Below are 16359 nucleotides of genomic sequence, written 5' to 3'. Positions count from 1 at the left end.
CATTTTCAATGATTGATTGTTCATTTATCCCACCCGAAGGTGGGATGTGGGCCGAACCCGGAGGTACTGCAATACCGGGACAACCCGTGGGTGCGACAAAGCGAGCTTTGAATCGACACCCCGTCTTCAAACATACATTTAATACAAGAGCCCAGCGATGCTGGGCGTCCCAGGTATTAAACTGAGAAGAACAGATACTACACTTGATCTTAGCTCTTGAGAGCCGAGAAGCGATAAAGCAATGCTCCACGACGTCGACGTTTAGACATCGCGGCGGCGCTTTCGGTCCGCCGGCCGGCAGTCCTGGTCGCATTTGAAATCGACTTTGTCGAATGGCTGGTGTTCTCCACTGCCTGGCAACGTGGGCACACCACGTGCGTGACGACGCGATCAAGTCGCATCCAAGCAAAGGACAAGGCATAGAAAGCATGTCGATGAACTGTGGATGCACATCCAGTCGGTGACTAAAAGAAATATGGAACGCTTCACGATTTTGCGTGTCATCCTTGCGCAGGGGCCATGCTAATCTTCTCTGTATCGTTCCAATTTTAGTATATGTACTGCCGAAGCAAGTACGCTCACCTCTTGCTTTTGATTCGCTTAAAAAGCTTTCAGATGATTTCGCTTTCAGCTTGTGGTCTCGCAACAGCAGGACACAAGACAACAATTCGGTCTCCAAACGCTTGATATGTGTTGTACGGGGGGGGGGGGATGGAAAAAGCTTTTTCTTCTTCTTCGCTTTCGGTTGATGAGTTAAAAAAGGGATAGCGCGAACGCAGTCCCCACTAAGTTTCTGTGATCACTCACTTACTTCGAAAAAGAACAATGTATGAGTTTGAAAAATGAGAGCAAACAATGCTCAGGCGCACTTACCTTGTATTCAAATAGAATGATGAAGAAGCTTAACCAAGCGCCATATATAGCGGGCTAAATTTTCTTAAGAATGCTGTTTTTATTTCAAGCCAATGGCCTGCAGCAAAGCTCAGTTTCATTCGCTGCCATACATGCTATCATATGATGAGTGATCGCATTCTATTCTTTGATATTTGATATTCTATTCTTTATTCTATTCTTCTTCGCTTTCGGTTGATGAGTTAAAAAAGGGATAGCGCGAACGCAGTCCCCACTAAGTTTCTGTGATCACTCACTTACTTCGAAAAAGAACAATGTATGAGTTTGAAAAATGAGAGCAAACAATGCTCAGGCGCACTTACCTTGTATTCAAATAGAATGATGAAGAAGCTTAACCAAGCGCCATATATAGCGGGCTAAATTTTCTTAAGAATGCTGTTTTTATTTCAAGCCAATGGCCTGCAGCAAAGCTCAGTTTCATTCGCTGCCATACATGCTATCATATGATGAGTGATCGCATTCTATTCTTTGAAAGGTAAGTCGCCCTCTGAGCATTGCTTGCTCACATTTATTAAACTAATGCAAGACATTTATTAAACTAATGCAAGACTCTGCATGTCACGTGCCGCTTGAAGCCGGCCGGTCAGTCAGTTGGTTTGTTCACGACTCGCGACGAAAAGAAGTTCACCTCTTGCTTTTGATTCGCTTAAAAAGCTTTCAGATGATTTCGCTTTCAGCTTGTGGTCTCGCAACAGCAGGACACAAGACAACAATTCGGTCTCCAAACGCTTGATATGTGTTGTACGGGGGGGGGGGGATGGAAAAAGCTTTTTCTTCTTCTTCGCTTTCGGTTGATGAGTTAAAAAAGGGATAGCGCGAACGCAGTCCCCACTAACAGAAATTATACGACCGAGTTACCCACATTTGGGGTAATCGCAGAGGTCAACTTCTCCGAAGTGCAATGGTGAAGTCTCGCCCTGGGCCCACCGCCTACGTGATCACGGTGAAGACCCTCGTCAGGTAAGTATGAGTTGGTTGCCTGTCAGCATCTCTCTTCTGGGACCGTGATTCTCTTCGGCTTTGCTCCGTTGCTTTTGTTTGCCTTTTTTGTGTGTGAGCAGAACCTTTCGACGACACTTCAGCAGCTGCTGCTGCTGTTTCTGTGATCACTCACTTACTTCGAAAAAGAACAATGTATGAGTTTGAAAAATGAGAGCAAACAATGCTCAGGCGCACTTACCTTGTATTCAAATAGAATGATGAAGAAGCTTAACCAAGCGCCATATATAGCGGGCTAAATTTTCTTAAGAATGCTGTTTTTATTTCAAGCCAATGGCCTGCAGCAAAGCTCAGTTTCATTCGCTGCCATACATGCTATCATATGATGAGTGATCGCATTCTATTCTTTGAAAGGTAAGTCGCCCTCTGAGCATTGCTTGCTCACATTTATTAAACTAATGCAAGACATTTATTAAACTAATGCAAGACTCTGCATGTCACGTGCCGCTTGAAGCCGGCCGGTCAGTCAGTTGGTTTGTTCACGACTCGCGACGAAAAGAAGTTTGTGTCTGCGTAGGAGAACATCACATGTTTGACAAGGTGAGTCGCATTATTGGCACAGCTGTGCTGGCTGAATTGCTCAGCACAGGAACTTTTATTCAATAGAGAGTCATTGCAGAACACGCGACAACAAGCGAAAAATTTGCAACACCACACACACGTACGCGAGAGAGTAGATAACATCGGCGCAATGAATGAAAATGAACAGAAAATGACATATGATACACACGACGACCAATAAAACACAAGAAATGAGACCGACGAACAACGAAAGCCATGATTCGCATTTTCAATGATTGATTGTTCATTTATCCCACCCGAAGGTGGGATGTGGGCCGAACCCGGAGGTACTGCAATACCGGGACAACCCGTGGGTGCGACAAAGCGAGCTTTGAATCGACACCCCGTCTTCAAACATACATTTAATACAAGAGCCCAGCGATGCTGGGCGTCCCAGGTATTAAACTGAGAAGAACAGATACTACACTTGATCTTAGCTCTTGAGAGCCGAGAAGCGATAAAGCAATGCTCCACGACGTCGACGTTTAGACATCGCGGCGGCGCTTTCGGTCCGCCGGCCGGCAGTCCTGGTCGCATTTGAAATCGACTTTGTCGAATGGCTGGTGTTCTCCACTGCCTGGCAACGTGGGCACACCACGTGCGTGACGACGCGATCAAGTCGCATCCAAGCAAAGGACAAGGCATAGAAAGCATGTCGATGAACTGTGGATGCACATCCAGTCGGTGACTAAAAGAAATATGGAACGCTTCACGATTTTGCGTGTCATCCTTGCGCAGGGGCCATGCTAATCTTCTCTGTATCGTTCCAATTTTAGTATATGTACTGCCGAAGCAAGTACGCTCACCTCTTGCTTTTGATTCGCTTAAAAAGCTTTCAGATGATTTCGCTTTCAGCTTGTGGTCTCGCAACAGCAGGACACAAGACAACAATTCGGTCTCCAAACGCTTGATATGTGTTGTACGGGGGGGGGGGGATGGAAAAAGCTTTTTCTTCTTCTTCGCTTTCGGTTGATGAGTTAAAAAAGGGATAGCGCGAACGCAGTCCCCACTAACAGAAATTATACGACCGAGTTACCCACATTTGGGGTAATCGCAGAGGTCAACTTCTCCGAAGTGCAATGGTGAAGTCTCGCCCTGGGCCCACCGCCTACGTGATCACGGTGAAGACCCTCGTCAGGTAAGTATGAGTTGGTTGCCTGTCAGCATCTCTCTTCTGGGACCGTGATTCTCTTCGGCTTTGCTCCGTTGCTTTTGTTTGCCTTTTTTGTGTGTGAGCAGAACCTTTCGACGACACTTCAGCAGCTGCTGCTGCTGTTTCTGTGATCACTCACTTACTTCGAAAAAGAACAATGTATGAGTTTGAAAAATGAGAGCAAACAATGCTCAGGCGCACTTACCTTGTATTCAAATAGAATGATGAAGAAGCTTAACCAAGCGCCATATATAGCGGGCTAAATTTTCTTAAGAATGCTGTTTTTATTTCAAGCCAATGGCCTGCAGCAAAGCTCAGTTTCATTCGCTGCCATACATGCTATCATATGATGAGTGATCGCATTCTATTCTTTGAAAGGTAAGTCGCCCTCTGAGCATTGCTTGCTCACATTTATTAAACTAATGCAAGACATTTATTAAACTAATGCAAGACTCTGCATGTCACGTGCCGCTTGAAGCCGGCCGGTCAGTCAGTTGGTTTGTTCACGACTCGCGACGAAAAGAAGTTTGTGTCTGCGTAGGAGAACATCACATGTTTGACAAGGTGAGTCGCATTATTGGCACAGCTGTGCTGGCTGAATTGCTCAGCACAGGAACTTTTATTCAATAGAGAGTCATTGCAGAACACGCGACAACAAGCGAAAAATTTGCAACACCACACACACGTACGCGAGAGAGTAGATAACATCGGCGCAATGAATGAAAATGAACAGAAAATGACATATGATACACACGACGACCAATAAAACACAAGAAATGAGACCGACGAACAACGAAAGCCATGATTCGCATTTTCAATGATTGATTGTTCATTTATCCCACCCGAAGGTGGGATGTGGGCCGAACCCGGAGGTACTGCAATACCGGGACAACCCGTGGGTGCGACAAAGCGAGCTTTGAATCGACACCCCGTCTTCAAACATACATTTAATACAAGAGCCCAGCGATGCTGGGCGTCCCAGGTATTAAACTGAGAAGAACAGATACTACACTTGATCTTAGCTCTTGAGAGCCGAGAAGCGATAAAGCAATGCTCCACGACGTCGACGTTTAGACATCGCGGCGGCGCTTTCGGTCCGCCGGCCGGCAGTCCTGGTCGCATTTGAAATCGACTTTGTCGAATGGCTGGTGTTCTCCACTGCCTGGCAACGTGGGCACACCACGTGCGTGACGACGCGATCAAGTCGCATCCAAGCAAAGGACAAGGCATAGAAAGCATGTCGATGAACTGTGGATGCACATCCAGTCGGTGACTAAAAGAAATATGGAACGCTTCACGATTTTGCGTGTCATCCTTGCGCAGGGGCCATGCTAATCTTCTCTGTATCGTTCCAATTTTAGTATATGTACTGCCGAAGCAAGTACGCTCACCTCTTGCTTTTGATTCGCTTAAAAAGCTTTCAGATGATTTCGCTTTCAGCTTGTGGTCTCGCAACAGCAGGACACAAGACAACAATTCGGTCTCCAAACGCTTGATATGTGTTGTACGGGGGGGGGGGGATGGAAAAAGCTTTTTCTTCTTCTTCGCTTTCGGTTGATGAGTTAAAAAAGGGATAGCGCGAACGCAGTCCCCACTAACAGAAATTATACGACCGAGTTACCCACATTTGGGGTAATCGCAGAGGTCAACTTCTCCGAAGTGCAATGGTGAAGTCTCGCCCTGGGCCCACCGCCTACGTGATCACGGTGAAGACCCTCGTCAGGTAAGTATGAGTTGGTTGCCTGTCAGCATCTCTCTTCTGGGACCGTGATTCTCTTCGGCTTTGCTCCGTTGCTTTTGTTTGCCTTTTTTGTGTGTGAGCAGAACCTTTCGACGACACTTCAGCAGCTGCTGCTGCTGTTTCTGTGATCACTCACTTACTTCGAAAAAGAACAATGTATGAGTTTGAAAAATGAGAGCAAACAATGCTCAGGCGCACTTACCTTGTATTCAAATAGAATGATGAAGAAGCTTAACCAAGCGCCATATATAGCGGGCTAAATTTTCTTAAGAATGCTGTTTTTATTTCAAGCCAATGGCCTGCAGCAAAGCTCAGTTTCATTCGCTGCCATACATGCTATCATATGATGAGTGATCGCATTCTATTCTTTGAAAGGTAAGTCGCCCTCTGAGCATTGCTTGCTCACATTTATTAAACTAATGCAAGACATTTATTAAACTAATGCAAGACTCTGCATGTCACGTGCCGCTTGAAGCCGGCCGGTCAGTCAGTTGGTTTGTTCACGACTCGCGACGAAAAGAAGTTTGTGTCTGCGTAGGAGAACATCACATGTTTGACAAGGTGAGTCGCATTATTGGCACAGCTGTGCTGGCTGAATTGCTCAGCACAGGAACTTTTATTCAATAGAGAGTCATTGCAGAACACGCGACAACAAGCGAAAAATTTGCAACACCACACACACGTACGCGAGAGAGTAGATAACATCGGCGCAATGAATGAAAATGAACAGAAAATGACATATGATACACACGACGACCAATAAAACACAAGAAATGAGACCGACGAACAACGAAAGCCATGATTCGCATTTTCAATGATTGATTGTTCATTTATCCCACCCGAAGGTGGGATGTGGGCCGAACCCGGAGGTACTGCAATACCGGGACAACCCGTGGGTGCGACAAAGCGAGCTTTGAATCGACACCCCGTCTTCAAACATACATTTAATACAAGAGCCCAGCGATGCTGGGCGTCCCAGGTATTAAACTGAGAAGAACAGATACTACACTTGATCTTAGCTCTTGAGAGCCGAGAAGCGATAAAGCAATGCTCCACGACGTCGACGTTTAGACATCGCGGCGGCGCTTTCGGTCCGCCGGCCGGCAGTCCTGGTCGCATTTGAAATCGACTTTGTCGAATGGCTGGTGTTCTCCACTGCCTGGCAACGTGGGCACACCACGTGCGTGACGACGCGATCAAGTCGCATCCAAGCAAAGGACAAGGCATAGAAAGCATGTCGATGAACTGTGGATGCACATCCAGTCGGTGACTAAAAGAAATATGGAACGCTTCACGATTTTGCGTGTCATCCTTGCGCAGGGGCCATGCTAATCTTCTCTGTATCGTTCCAATTTTAGTATATGTACTGCCGAAGCAAGTACGCTCACCTCTTGCTTTTGATTCGCTTAAAAAGCTTTCAGATGATTTCGCTTTCAGCTTGTGGTCTCGCAACAGCAGGACACAAGACAACAATTCGGTCTCCAAACGCTTGATATGTGTTGTACGGGGGGGGGGGGATGGAAAAAGCTTTTTCTTCTTCTTCGCTTTCGGTTGATGAGTTAAAAAAGGGATAGCGCGAACGCAGTCCCCACTAACAGAAATTATACGACCGAGTTACCCACATTTGGGGTAATCGCAGAGGTCAACTTCTCCGAAGTGCAATGGTGAAGTCTCGCCCTGGGCCCACCGCCTACGTGATCACGGTGAAGACCCTCGTCAGGTAAGTATGAGTTGGTTGCCTGTCAGCATCTCTCTTCTGGGACCGTGATTCTCTTCGGCTTTGCTCCGTTGCTTTTGTTTGCCTTTTTTGTGTGTGAGCAGAACCTTTCGACGACACTTCAGCAGCTGCTGCTGTTTCTGTGATCACTCACTTACTTCGAAAAAGAACAATGTATGAGTTTGAAAAATGAGAGCAAACAATGCTCAGGCGCACTTACCTTGTATTCAAATAGAATGATGAAGAAGCTTAACCAAGCGCCATATATAGCGGGCTAAATTTTCTTAAGAATGCTGTTTTTATTTCAAGCCAATGGCCTGCAGCAAAGCTCAGTTTCATTCGCTGCCATACATGCTATCATATGATGAGTGATCGCATTCTATTCTTTGAAAGGTAAGTCGCCCTCTGAGCATTGCTTGCTCACATTTATTAAACTAATGCAAGACATTTATTAAACTAATGCAAGACTCTGCATGTCACGTGCCGCTTGAAGCCGGCCGGTCAGTCAGTTGGTTTGTTCACGACTCGCGACGAAAAGAAGTTTGTGTCTGCGTAGGAGAACATCACATGTTTGACAAGGTGAGTCGCATTATTGGCACAGCTGTGCTGGCTGAATTGCTCAGCACAGGAACTTTTATTCAATAGAGAGTCATTGCAGAACACGCGACAACAAGCGAAAAATTTGCAACACCACACACACGTACGCGAGAGAGTAGATAACATCGGCGCAATGAATGAAAATGAACAGAAAATGACATATGATACACACGACGACCAATAAAACACAAGAAATGAGACCGACGAACAACGAAAGCCATGATTCGCATTTTCAATGATTGATTGTTCATTTATCCCACCCGAAGGTGGGATGTGGGCCGAACCCGGAGGTACTGCAATACCGGGACAACCCGTGGGTGCGACAAAGCGAGCTTTGAATCGACACCCCGTCTTCAAACATACATTTAATACAAGAGCCCAGCGATGCTGGGCGTCCCAGGTATTAAACTGAGAAGAACAGATACTACACTTGATCTTAGCTCTTGAGAGCCGAGAAGCGATAAAGCAATGCTCCACGACGTCGACGTTTAGACAACGCGGCGGCGCTTTCGGTCCGCCGGCCGGCAGTCCTGGTCGCATTTGAAATCGACTTTGTCGAATGGCTGGTGTTCTCCACTGCCTGGCAACGTGGGCACACCACGTGCGTGACGACGCGATCAAGTCGCATCCAAGCAAAGGACAAGGCATAGAAAGCATGTCGATGAACTGTGGATGCACATCCAGTCGGTGACTAAAAGAAATATGGAACGCTTCACGATTTTGCGTGTCATCCTTGCGCAGGGGCCATGCTAATCTTCTCTGTATCGTTCCAATTTTAGTATATGTACTGCCGAAGCAAGTACGCTCACCTCTTGCTTTTGATTCGCTTAAAAAGCTTTCAGATGATTTCGCTTTCAGCTTGTGGTCTCGCAACAGCAGGACACAAGACAACAATTCGGTCTCCAAACGCTTGATATGTGTTGTACGGGGGGGGGGGGATGGAAAAAGCTTTTTCTTCTTCTTCGCTTTCGGTTGATGAGTTAAAAAAGGGATAGCGCGAACGCAGTCCCCACTAACAGAAATTATACGACCGAGTTACCCACATTTGGGGTAATCGCAGAGGTCAACTTCTCCGAAGTGCAATGGTGAAGTCTCGCCCTGGGCCCACCGCCTACGTGATCACGGTGAAGACCCTCGTCAGGTAAGTATGAGTTGGTTGCCTGTCAGCATCTCTCTTCTGGGACCGTGATTCTCTTCGGCTTTGCTCCGTTGCTTTTGTTTGCCTTTTTTGTGTGTGAGCAGAACCTTTCGACGACACTTCAGCAGCTGCTGCTGCTGTTTCTGTGATCACTCACTTACTTCGAAAAAGAACAATGTATGAGTTTGAAAAATGAGAGCAAACAATGCTCAGGCGCACTTACCTTGTATTCAAATAGAATGATGAAGAAGCTTAACCAAGCGCCATATATAGCGGGCTAAATTTTCTTAAGAATGCTGTTTTTATTTCAAGCCAATGGCCTGCAGCAAAGCTCAGTTTCATTCGCTGCCATACATGCTATCATATGATGAGTGATCGCATTCTATTCTTTGAAAGGTAAGTCGCCCTCTGAGCATTGCTTGCTCACATTTATTAAACTAATGCAAGACATTTATTAAACTAATGCAAGACTCTGCATGTCACGTGCCGCTTGAAGCCGGCCGGTCAGTCAGTTGGTTTGTTCACGACTCGCGACGAAAAGAAGTTTGTGTCTGCGTAGGAGAACATCACATGTTTGACAAGGTGAGTCGCATTATTGGCACAGCTGTGCTGGCTGAATTGCTCAGCACAGGAACTTTTATTCAATAGAGAGTCATTGCAGAACACGCGACAACAAGCGAAAAATTTGCAACACCACACACACGTACGCGAGAGAGTAGATAACATCGGCGCAATGAATGAAAATGAACAGAAAATGACATATGATACACACGACGACCAATAAAACACAAGAAATGAGACCGACGAACAACGAAAGCCATGATTCGCATTTTCAATGATTGATTGTTCATTTATCCCACCCGAAGGTGGGATGTGGGCCGAACCCGGAGGTACTGCAATACCGGGACAACCCGTGGGTGCGACAAAGCGAGCTTTGAATCGACACCCCGTCTTCAAACATACATTTAATACAAGAGCCCAGCGATGCTGGGCGTCCCAGGTATTAAACTGAGAAGAACAGATACTACACTTGATCTTATTTTTTTTTTTTTTTTTTTTATTTTTCGCGCAACGCTCAGAGTTCAAGATGGATACCACTACATCTTGCAGGTTTACAAATTGTCCATATGGAATGGATTTGTTTCCTGTCTCATCATTAGTGCGTCCGCTCCGGGAGCCGTCCACACACCCAAACACTCAGCAGGCACACCATACTTACATGGAAGATACCTACCAGGGAGGCGAGGGACTCACTACGACCGAAGGGACCCACCGCGGTAGATGGTAATCTGTGGATGTAAATGTTTGGTTAGTGGCTGCCTCAAGCTGATCTGCCTGTCTCAACTTTCCTCTTGCTGATCTTGGAGCAGTCTAGGAGATGTCGGGTCAAGCTTTTTTTTTTTTTTTTTTTTTTTTTTTTTTTTTTTTTTTTTTTTTTTTCGCGCAACGCTCAGAGTTCAAGATGGATACCACTACATCTTGCAGGTTTACAAATTTTCCATATGGAATGGATTTGTTTCCTGTCTCATCATTAGTGCGTCCGCTCCGGGAGCCGTCCACACACCCAAACACTCAGCAGGCACACCATACTTACATGGAAGATACCTACCAGGGAGGCGAGGGACTCACTACGACCGAAGGGACCCACCGCGGTAGATGGTAATCTGTGGATGTAAATGTTTGGTTAGTGGCTGCCTCAAGCTGATCTGCCTGTCTCGACTTTCCTCTTGCTGATCTTGGAGCAGACTAGGAGATGGCGGGTCAAGCTCAAGAACTAGCGCGTTTTGTCAAAGAGTTAATTTTAATTTTATTTGTAATTGTTTATGTGTGTGTATCTTCTTGTTGCCCGCTTCAAGAAGGGCACCTGTTTGGAGGAAACGGGCCGCTGCAGTCTGACACCTCATTTGGCGGAGATGCCAGAGAGGAGCGGCCAGAAGGAGGGTAGCTTTCGCTGACCCTAGAGTCGTCTTGGGATGGGCCGCTGCAATCCTGTCATCCCAGAGCGAGTGGGACAACGGAGAGGGACGGTTAAAGATCTCCCGCTGCAATCACTCTTCCGGCATCAGGCCGTTGTAGATGAGTGAGAGGGACGGGTTAAAGGTGGGTTGTTACGCCCTTGGCTGTCTAAGCTTCTTCAAAGATGATCTACGACCGTACTGTGCTAGTGAGATCCACCGCTGCAATCAGTCATCCCTACCACCGAGGACGACTGAGAGGGCGGTTGAAGAGTGGATCTCGACTGGTTCTTCTTTCTTCTGACCGTAGGAGGAGGTTTGGAAGGAGTAGAAATGTCAGATGACAAAGGAATGTTATGTTTTTGTGTTATGTCTTTCGTTTTTGTCATGATCACCCACAGGGCTTGAGTGGTGGACCGTTTTGTGTCCTGTATATATGTGTCGCCTATGTCCAGAGATTTCTTCTTTTGGATGATGGTGTGCTTGGCGACATTCATCATGGTCAAAAGAATCGGGTTGTTCGTTTGTCCTCCAGGGAGTTGATTGTAAAGGATCATGTCCTTTGTTATTTCTATGTCTTCCTTGGTTAGGTCAAGATATTGTTGTTTCAGGCGTTCCCATATTCCTTGTGCAAAGGAGCACTTGGTGAGGACGTGGGCCACATTGTCTTCTGGTTTTCTGCAGAATTTGCAGTTTGTTTTTCTGTCGGAATGTATTGATCTATTAAAATCTCCCCATTTGTATCCTCCATGTGCAATCCGGAAGGACATGGAGGATAGGTGAGGTGGAAGGAAGAGTTTGATTCCCTTGTTTTTCAAGAGGATTTCATTCCAAGGAATCTTCTTTCCGTTTTCATCGATCTTGTCAATTTTCTTTTCATTTTGCGTTTTCAGATTGATGTAGATATTTTTGTAGGAAGTATTTTCCCAGTCGTGTTTCAAGCCTTTGAGTTTGCAAAAGGACTTGAAGATGTCCGCATACATTTCGTTTGGAATTGGGGCATGCGGAATGCTGTTGGAGAACAGATGAGGATTAATGTGTCTCATTCTGTAGCTCAAATTGAACATGGCCCATTCGTGCCAGATTTCGGTGGCGTCTTCTAGTGGGAAGAGGTGGCGAATTCTGTCTATGCGACTAGTTTGGAATTTTGATTGGATGTCCACCATGTTGATGCCTCCATCTTTGACAGGAGGAAATGTCTTGCTTCTCTGGAGCTGTTCAAATGGCGAAGGATACCAGAGGAAGTCGAAGAGGATTTTGTTTAGTTCTTTGATGTGTTGTTTCGTTGGCATCAGCACTCTACTGAGATGCAAAGTGACGGGTACCAAGAGAGTGTTGATGATGGAAATCTTTCCATAGAGGGAGAGTCTTCGTGGTTTGTGGATGTTGGCGATCGTTTGAGTTTTCTTGATGGCGGTCTGCCAGTTCATCTTGTCAACTTCTGTTTTGTTTGTTCCTAGCCAGATGCCCAGGATCTTGACGTTGTTCAAGATCGCAGCTTCTGGAAAGAGCTGCTGAGCTCTTTGGGCCAGGTCCGGTTTGGACGCCAGGATCTGGGTCTTTCCCTGGTTCACTTTCTGGCCGGACATCGTCTGGTAGATGGCTAGTTCTCTGTTGATTTCTTTGAGAGATGGAATGTCTCTTGTGATGAATGTAGTGTCGTCCGCATATTGCTGGATTTTGATTGTCAGCTTGGAAAAGCGAAAACCGTTGATCAGATGGTTTTTTTTTATGCGACGGGTCAACACGTCGGCACAGATTATGAAATAGAGCATGCTGAGGGGACAACCTTGTCTTATGCCCCTTTTGACGTTGATTCGTTTTGTTAAGGCTCCGTTGATTTCTATCTTGCTTTTTGTTTTGTTGTATACCAAAGACAGGTAGTTCATCATTATTGGTTTTACTCCGAGTTTCTTCAAGATTCCATAGAGGAAGGAGTGACTAACTCTGTCGAATGCTTTTTCAAAGTCAGTTATCATGACGTACAAGTCCCTGTGTTGTGTTTGAGAAGCTTCCAGGGCAGCTTGTATGTTCATTGTGACATGCTCTATTCTGCGGTTTGGCAGTCCACATTTCTGATTCGGACAAATCAGGTTTGTGATCATGGGTGTGAGTCTGTTGGAGAGGATTTTACTCAAGATCTTGTAATCAGTGTTGAGTAGAGAGATCGGTCTCCAATTTTTGAGCTTTTCTTTTTCACCTTTTTTAAAGATTAACTTCACTTTTGCTTCTCTCATTGAGGGAGTCATTGTTTTTCTCAAGTAGCAATTTGTAAGCATCTCTAGAATGTCGTGTTTCAGGAAATGCCAGCATTTTTGGTAGAATAATGAGCCGAGACCATCTGATCCAGGTGCAGAATCCTTGTTAAGAGAATCGATGGCGGTTTTTACTTCTTTTAGAGTTATGAGCTGTTCTGCTTGTTCAGCTGCGTCTTCTTCAATTTTGGCCTCTCCCAGAATGTTTAGGTAACTGTTCTGTTCTTGAGGGTTGATGTGGTCTTCTATGCCCCATAGGGAGTGGTAGAAGCTGTGTACTTCTTTGAGAATGTCTTCTTTCTTGGTGAGAGTTGTGTTGTTTGCGTCGTGTATCTCAGTGATAGAGCTACTTTTACAATTTTGTTCCTCTGCTTTGAAGAAGCTTTTAGATGGCTCTTCATCGCTAGTTGGGATAGTTCTGGATCTGATTTGCGATCCGACTGCTTTATAATCGTAGAAGTTGTTGATTTTCTCCAAGAATTCCGGGCGACGATCTTCCAGGACGTGGTCTGGATGAGCGTCCAGAGTGTGGAGCATATTTTTCGCTTGATTGTAATCTTCTCTACGCTTGAGTGCGACATCTTGCGAGAGTTCAATCAGTCGATTTTTCAACATTTTCTTGCCATGATCCCACCTTATAAGCATGTCTGGTGGTTCTATTTGTGGTACGTTTATGGTCCAGTTTTCCCAAGCCGTTTCGAGCTCTGTTATGACGTGAGCATATTCTAATATGCTGTTATTGATTTTGTATGAATATTCACCCCATTTGGTGTGTTGTTGATATTTTAGATGAATTATTGGTAATGTGCAGTGGTCTGATGATGTGAAGTATTCATGTTTGATGTTATGATAATTTTCAAGTGCATGTTCATTTATGTATATTCTATCTATCCTGGTCTTACTGTTGTGGTTTTGGCGCGTGAACAGTCTTTTGTAAGGATATTCTTGTCTGAATATGTCTGTCAATTGGTTATGATGTATTAATGTTCTAAGTGCTGTTTTATCCGGTGTAGTGAAGAAAAATTGCGGCTTAGCAGTGTCCAACGGATCAAGGATCACGTTAAAATCACCAAGTAAGACCACATGTTGATGTTCATATTCCAGCATAGCCTCGGAGAGCAGTTCAAAGCATGACTTTCTCTCTCCGTTGCTCTGCGGAAGGTATGCATTGAATATGTTTATGTTATTTTTACCACATTTGATGTTGAGGTGATGTATTCGATTTTGTACTATTGTGTGATGTGTGATTTCGGACCTATCGTGTATGTCCTTCTTTACGATGAACATTGTCCCTGCATAGAAGGGGGTTCTATCAGGTTCTATGTTTGTATATGTTATGTAATTGTTATGTTGAGCCCACGTCTCGAGTTGATCGGTGGGGATTCTGTGTGTTTCCTGAATTGCCAGTACAGAGAGTCTGTGAGATGTAGAGAACTGTTTGACATCTCGCAATTTCTTGGATATTCCGTTGATGTTCATTGAGCCAACCTTGAGGTTGCCCAGTCCGGCGTCCGAATCGTCACTCTCCGTATCTGTGAACATGATTATAGATAGAGAAAAAGCAGATTAAAGTTTAAGAGTTTTGGACTAGACCGTGTAGTTGGATGGGACGCCGTCTGAGTCCGTGAGCTCATCCACCGAACTGAAGACATTTCGATGGAGAGGAGAGGTCCCGGTCAGTTCAGCCCGCGTAGACTCTCTCGAAGAAACGGACTCCGAGTCAGTTGACGAGTTGTCATTGTCAACTGAGACCGACGCATCCTTGGAGCTGGCGTGGGATGCGTCGTGGTCTCTGGGATTCGTCGTCCTGGGAGATGCTGGTTGGGCAATCGATCTCCGCTTTAGCAAGGGTTCTTTTGGAGTCGATGTCTTGGACTCTGTGTTGGACATGGGCTTATCCGCTATCTCAGTATCTGATGAGAAGATGCTGCGCATGGAGGTTTTGGGGTTGTGTTTCCCTCCTTTGCCCACGGTGATAAAGCCATCGTCGCTCGTGGGGGGGTTCTTTCTCTTCCTACTCTTTTCCCTGAACTTTTCTCTTGCATTGCAACCAGGTTTGTGTCGGCCTGTTGATCGGCACACATGACAGGCGAGCTGCTGCCTGGTTGGCGACGAATCTGACACATACGTTTTTTTTGGTCTGGATGCAGCAAAACGCGGTCTGGACTTCTCGGCCTGTCTCGCAAGGAAAGCGGCCTCTGATCTTTGGCAGAAGAGTTCGTTGCTTCTGTTTATGGATTCTCTCGAGCGTCCCTGTTTCCTGGGTTGTCTAGGCGCCCGGTCTCGGGGTGGGTCGGCCTTGGACTCCCGGTCTCGAGGTGGGTTGGCCTGGGTCTTCTTCGGTTTCGTGGGGCACTTTGATGTTAGGTGTCCCCGGACTTTGCAAATCTGGCAGAGTGGCAAATGTCCTTCTCCAGGCTTGGTGATGGAGATCCATTCACCAAACATCTGCACCTTATCTGGGATGTTGGCGAGTTTAGTGTTCTGCAGGTACACATGCAGAAACTCGTTGCAGATGGTGGGGTGCTGCTTGTGTTTACCTTTAACCATCTGGTAAACATTTCCCCAGTTTGCTTGGCAAGCAAACTCATTAATTAAATCCAGATGCCACTCGTCTGGCACTGGATATAATGTGATCACGTCGCATGGTGGCATCGGTCGCCATACTTTGATCACGTAACCTACTTCCTTGTGTGAATAGGTCACGGGTGACTGATGGTCTAGCGCCAGCTGTTCCATCAGCACGGATTTGGTTTCGTTCTCAGAAGCTGAGAACGTGACGGTGAAAATGTGCTGCCGCAGGCTCTTGGCACGCACAGCTTTTAGCTCCTTTCCATACTTTGCAAGGAAGCCATCTTGCATAAAGAAACTGATGAAAGTGCTTACATCAAGCCAGGACTGGCTGGATGCTTGCACAACCAAGGTTCTTTGATATTTAAACTCGTTGGCCTTAGAGTCGCCCATGAGTATAGCTGGTGTTTAGTTTATGTTATTTTAAATATAAGAATTAACAAAGACTTACCAAAGTCCAAGCTTTTCAAGTTTTAAATTTTCCTTCTGAAGGAAAATTTAGCTAAATTCTGTCTTGACCACACCCTAAAAGCTGGTCACGTACTGTCTAGACTCGCTGTAGCTAACTGGCTATTCTCACCTGACCTACTTTCTACGTGGCAATCAGCTAATTCCCTTAAGGGGAAAAGGCTGACTCCAAAAAAAAATCTAGGGAGGGAAAAAAAGCTAACTACTCGCCTAGATCAGTGGTTCCCAGCAGGAGGCCACTGATCTAGCTGACTTAGGCTATTTTCTAAACTTTCTAGTTATTTATTTATCT

General features: G+C 45.7%; 15 non-coding genes and 1 pseudogene across 15 annotated transcripts; all 16 read right to left on the bottom strand.

Annotated features, from left to right (window-relative positions):
- Window positions 1-41: 41 nt before the first annotated feature.
- On the bottom strand, window positions 42-235 carry LOC145773546 (U2 spliceosomal RNA). Its single transcript, XR_014289920.1, has one exon. It is a non-coding gene; the product is annotated as a U2 spliceosomal RNA (small nuclear RNA).
- Window positions 236-469: 234 nt separating this feature from the next.
- Window positions 470-576, bottom strand: LOC145772965 (U6 spliceosomal RNA). The gene has a single exon (XR_014289391.1). It is a non-coding gene; the product is annotated as a U6 spliceosomal RNA (small nuclear RNA).
- Window positions 577-1717: 1141 nt separating this feature from the next.
- On the bottom strand, window positions 1718-1880 carry LOC145773445 (U1 spliceosomal RNA). The gene has a single exon (XR_014289826.1). It is a non-coding gene; the product is annotated as a U1 spliceosomal RNA (small nuclear RNA).
- Window positions 1881-2737: 857 nt separating this feature from the next.
- LOC145773545 (U2 spliceosomal RNA) lies at window positions 2738-2931 on the bottom strand. Its single transcript, XR_014289919.1, has one exon. It is a non-coding gene; the product is annotated as a U2 spliceosomal RNA (small nuclear RNA).
- Window positions 2932-3165: 234 nt separating this feature from the next.
- On the bottom strand, window positions 3166-3272 carry LOC145772964 (U6 spliceosomal RNA). The gene has a single exon (XR_014289390.1). It is a non-coding gene; the product is annotated as a U6 spliceosomal RNA (small nuclear RNA).
- Window positions 3273-3455: 183 nt separating this feature from the next.
- On the bottom strand, window positions 3456-3618 carry LOC145773444 (U1 spliceosomal RNA). Its single transcript, XR_014289825.1, has one exon. It is a non-coding gene; the product is annotated as a U1 spliceosomal RNA (small nuclear RNA).
- An 857-nt stretch (window positions 3619-4475) lies between these two features.
- LOC145773544 (U2 spliceosomal RNA) lies at window positions 4476-4669 on the bottom strand. Its single transcript, XR_014289918.1, has one exon. It is a non-coding gene; the product is annotated as a U2 spliceosomal RNA (small nuclear RNA).
- A 234-nt stretch (window positions 4670-4903) lies between these two features.
- Window positions 4904-5010, bottom strand: LOC145772963 (U6 spliceosomal RNA). The gene has a single exon (XR_014289389.1). It is a non-coding gene; the product is annotated as a U6 spliceosomal RNA (small nuclear RNA).
- Window positions 5011-5193: 183 nt separating this feature from the next.
- Window positions 5194-5356, bottom strand: LOC145773443 (U1 spliceosomal RNA). The gene has a single exon (XR_014289824.1). It is a non-coding gene; the product is annotated as a U1 spliceosomal RNA (small nuclear RNA).
- Window positions 5357-6213: 857 nt separating this feature from the next.
- Window positions 6214-6407, bottom strand: LOC145773543 (U2 spliceosomal RNA). The gene has a single exon (XR_014289917.1). It is a non-coding gene; the product is annotated as a U2 spliceosomal RNA (small nuclear RNA).
- Window positions 6408-6641: 234 nt separating this feature from the next.
- On the bottom strand, window positions 6642-6748 carry LOC145772962 (U6 spliceosomal RNA). The gene has a single exon (XR_014289388.1). It is a non-coding gene; the product is annotated as a U6 spliceosomal RNA (small nuclear RNA).
- A 183-nt stretch (window positions 6749-6931) lies between these two features.
- LOC145773442 (U1 spliceosomal RNA) lies at window positions 6932-7094 on the bottom strand. Its single transcript, XR_014289823.1, has one exon. It is a non-coding gene; the product is annotated as a U1 spliceosomal RNA (small nuclear RNA).
- An 854-nt stretch (window positions 7095-7948) lies between these two features.
- LOC145773542 (U2 spliceosomal RNA) lies at window positions 7949-8142 on the bottom strand. Its single transcript, XR_014289916.1, has one exon. It is a non-coding gene; the product is annotated as a U2 spliceosomal RNA (small nuclear RNA).
- Window positions 8143-8376: 234 nt separating this feature from the next.
- LOC145772961 (U6 spliceosomal RNA) lies at window positions 8377-8483 on the bottom strand. The gene has a single exon (XR_014289387.1). It is a non-coding gene; the product is annotated as a U6 spliceosomal RNA (small nuclear RNA).
- A 183-nt stretch (window positions 8484-8666) lies between these two features.
- LOC145773441 (U1 spliceosomal RNA) lies at window positions 8667-8829 on the bottom strand. Its single transcript, XR_014289822.1, has one exon. It is a non-coding gene; the product is annotated as a U1 spliceosomal RNA (small nuclear RNA).
- Window positions 8830-9686: 857 nt separating this feature from the next.
- On the bottom strand, window positions 9687-9911 carry LOC145772886 (U2 spliceosomal RNA; annotated as a pseudogene).
- Window positions 9912-16359: the final 6448 nt, after the last annotated feature.

Source organism: Aplidium turbinatum, chromosome 6, assembly GCF_918807975.1.
Source record: "Aplidium turbinatum chromosome 6, kaAplTurb1.1, whole genome shotgun sequence".
Lineage (NCBI taxonomy): Eukaryota > Metazoa > Chordata > Ascidiacea > Aplousobranchia > Polyclinidae > Aplidium > Aplidium turbinatum.
Note: the sequence above shows the minus strand (reverse complement) of the source record. Positions and strands in the feature narration are given on the sequence as shown.